Consider the following 4,237-nt stretch of genomic DNA (forward strand, 5'->3'; position numbering starts at 1 on the left):
GGAGGAGGAGGACAGGGCGGTTTGAAGGAGGAGGAGGAGGAGGAGGAGGACAGGGCGGTTTGAAGGAGGAGGTGGAGGAGGAGGAGGACAGGGCGGTTTGAAGGAGGAGGAGGAGGAGGACAGGGCGGTTTGAAGGAGGAGGAGGAGGACAGGGCGGTTTGAAGGAGGAGGAGGACAGGGCGGTTTGAAGGAGGAGGAGGAGGAGGACAGGGCGGTCTGAAGGAGGAGGAGGAGGAGGACAGGGCGGTTTGAAGGAGGAGGAGGTGAGCGTGTCCTGTCTGTCGGGGGCTCATGAATGTTTCAGGCTCCTTCCTGCAGGCTGTGAAGAGGAGGAGGAGGAGGAGGAGGAGGAGGAGGAGAAGGAGGTGAGCGTGTCTGCTCATGAATGTTTCAGGCTCCTTCCTGCAGGCTGTGAAGGAGGGAGGAGGAGGAGGAGGAGGAGGGTGGAGGAGAAGGAGGTGAGCGTGTCTGCTCATGAATGTTTCAGGCTCCTTCCTGCAGGCTGTGAAGGAGGAGGAGGAGGAGGAGGAGGAGGAGGTGAGCGTGTCTGCTCATGAATGTTTCAGGCTCCTTCCTGCAGGCTGTGAAGGAGGAGGAGGAGGAGGACAGGGCGGTCTGAAGGAGGAGGTGGAGGAGGAGGAGGACAGGGCGGTCTGAAGGAGGAGGAGGTGAGCGTGTGTGCTCATGAATGTTTCAGGCTCCTTCCTGCAGGCTGTGAAGGAGGAGGGAGGAGGAGGAGGAGGAGGAGGAGGAGGTGAGCGTGTGTGTCTGTCGGGGGCTCATGAATATTTAAGGCTGTGAAGGAACACATGAACTTTTAATGAGCTGCAGGTTAATGAGACATTTTATGGCCTTAAATGTTCACTGAATATCAATAAGGACGCTCTCACTCTTCCTCCCTGAGATTTAAACTACAGACCTGTGCAGGTGGAGTCTCTGTCTTTACTGAGTCTGGAGACTGTGGGGGGGGGGGGGGGGGGGCCCTCGAAACCAGAGTCCATCCCCATCATGTCCCCTTCACTGACTAACTCTTCTTCTCTTGGTCTACCTGCAGGCTGAGACACTGAGGACCAGCGTCTACGGGGAGCTGTGAGGGACAAAATAAGATGAACTGGTAAAGGCTGAAGAGTCTCGTTCCGGAGGATTCTCTGACTTCAGGAAACTAAAGAGAAAAACCTGGAGGTGTAAACAGTTCTCTGGTTTCTCTCTATAAACTCCACCGTCTGTGAAGTGATGAGGAAGACAAAAAGACAAAAAGCCATTTCCCAAACGAGGCTAAATGAGACTGTGTGTGTGTGTGTGTGTGTGTGTGTGTGTGTGTGTGTGTGTGTGTGTGTGTGTGTGTGTGTGTGTGTGTGTGTGTGGGGCTTCATTAGGCACAGGCTTCATTAACTGCAGCGATTGGTTTCTCCGCGGTCACCGGCTGATAAACACAACCTGTGACGTCAGGTCGTGTCCTGATCATTACGTCACACCGTGCCCACACTGCGTGCTGTGAAGACGCCAGGCGAGGAGGCGAGGCGAGGAGGCGAGGCGAGGAGGCGAGGAGGCGAGGAGGCGTTTGAAGCACAAGAAGCACAAACTACAAAAAAGGAAAAAAAAAATCAGCAAAGGAATAAAAATGTGCGACGTGTCTTTTTGTTCCTGCTGCTTCATCAGCGGCGTGTGGATGGACGAGTTCAGATGGTCTAGATGAAGGATGAGGGCTAAGGGGGGGGGGGGGGGGTCAGGCCTTCTCCCCCCCCCCTCTCTGTCTCAGTCGCTGCAGTTTCAGAGCTGGTAATCATGTTGTTGTTTTTCGATCACAGTTAATGACGGAGAAAGTTCTGCGAGTCAGAGGAACAAAACACAAAACGGTTAATGAAGTCTGTAATGAAATTCAGTCAGAGGAAGAAGTTTCATCACTGCACGAGAGCGCCCCCTACTGAAGAGACGTGTTACTGCAGGGACAGAGCGAGAGCGCCCCCTACTGAAGAGACGTGTTACTGCAGGGACAGAGCGAGAGCGCCCCCTACTGAAGAGACGTGTTACTGCAGGGGACAGAGCGAGAGCGCCCCCTACTGAAGAGACGTGTTACTGCAGGGACAGAGCGAGAGCGCCCCCTACTGAAGAGACGTGTTACTGCAGGGACAGAGCGAGAGCGCCCCCTACTGAAGAGACGTGTTACTGCAGGGACAGAGCGAGAGCGCCCCCCTACTGAAGAGACGTGTTACTGCAGGGACAGAGCGAGAGCGCCCCCTACTGAAGAGACGTGTTACTGCAGGGACAGAGCGAGGAGCGCCCCCTACTGAAGAAACAGTGAAAAGGAGGACGTGTGTGTGCAGTCTGATGGAGCTCTGCTGCCACCTGCTGGACTAAATCCATACTTCATGACTTTCTCTTCATGATAAAACAAACTGTGGAGTTCTTTAAACAACAGTTTGAAGAGATGAGTGAAGATATTCTCTCCCTCTTCTCAAACAGCGCCCCCCTGTGGTCTAAATGAAACATCTGTGTTTCTGAGCTTGAACATGAATCAAGCAGCAGAGGAGGTCATGTGACCCTGTAGAAACCAGCTCTCTCTCTCTGAACAATACGTTTTGGTGTGTGTGTCTCTTTAAATGCAATGAAGCCCCGCCCCCTGAGTTTCCCCAGTAGACATCACTCCTTCACTAGCAAGAATAAAAATGGCGGACCTGCTCAAAAGTTTATCTCTAGACTGGAGGTGGAGATTACCAGGGGAGGGGATTTTTCCCGCTGTGACATCACAAGGAGAGCACATTAGAAACGGAGCATTTTTCTGTGTGTCAGATTTCTGCAGACCTCAAACAAACGACTGGACGGATTTATTTTTACATGTTTGTTAGTTCGACACTCAGGTTACTCGAATGTGTTCAGAGACACTGAACATCACGTCCCCTTTAACACAAGCTGGAAGACTTTAAGTGAAGTCAAAGACTATCGTTGGTTTTTACGTTACTGTGATATTGAAAGGCAATTGTAAAGTTTAATCTAGAAAAGGTCCTGAATTTATTTCAAAATAAAAGCACACAGAATGTACTGACAAACATGTTATGAACACCGATTGATGTAAAACTGAAGCTAAATTCCCGTTAAAGCAAATGAAAGAAAACTGGTTTTAACGGTTTGTGATGTCACAAACCCATTTTCAACGAGGGGGGCGAGGGACCGAGCGTTTCATACTGCTATTGCTAACGCTAACAGGAGGAGGTAGGAGAAGGCACGTTACTGCAGACTTTGAATTTTTGCAGATAGACGTCGAAACATGAAGACACCTGGAAACACTGAAGAGAATCTAAAACCAGAGAAGATGGGACCTTTAAAACTTTAATCTAGAACACTGACTTGATCAGAGTCCGGATCTAATCTCAGTTTGATCCTGTGTTGGAGCCATAATGTACCATTTAATGATGAACTTGTATTTTGGGTGTAATGCCTACAGTGAACACTAGGTGGAGTCCCAGCTCCAGCAGTGAATAAAGTCAAGGTTTCATGTTTGAATTGACGGCTGCTTTATTTTTATTCATCACAAACACGCGTTTAGATTCTGCTCCTGAACGGTCTGGATTTGTTTGGACCAGAGAAGGGAGGCACGCTAAACCACCGGAGGCCGTCAGGGACAAAAACAACTTTTCGTGGACTAGTTTGATTTGGGTCATTTTTCCTTCGAGGATTATGTTGCAGCCATTTGAGCCGACTGATGAAATGTTCTGGAGAAACTCCAAATCTTTTGCAACGGTTTACACGGCAGATTATTTTGAAAGGTTAATAAAATTAAAAACAGCCCGTTTAATGGCTTGATAAATAACGTACAACAGATCCACACCTCAGTTTGACTTAAGATTTATTGGCTCCATATTATACTTCCATTAAAATCCATCTCCAACACACATTACAATATATACAACTTATTTTCTATGTACAGCAGATAGAGTCTTTAGCAGAGAATAAAATCTAAAATATATCAAGCGGTTTGTTAGTGCGAGGTGTCCGAACACTTCCTGCGAGGCGTACGTCATGTAGAGGAAGCCGTCCTCGTCCTGGTGGTCTTTGTACACCTGAGCCATGGTGAGGGACATGCTGGCCAGACCGCTGTTGTTGATGAGCAGGTAGAAGGCCTGAGTGGGCAGCAGCGCCATCCTGTTCCTGAGAGAGAGAGAGAGAGAGAGAGAGAGGGAGAGAGAGGAGAGAGAGAGAGAGAGAGAGGGAGAGAGAGAGAGAGAGAGAGAGACAGAGA

Source organism: Symphodus melops (assembly GCF_947650265.1).
Source record: "Symphodus melops genome assembly, chromosome: 2".
Lineage (NCBI taxonomy): Eukaryota > Metazoa > Chordata > Actinopteri > Labriformes > Labridae > Symphodus > Symphodus melops.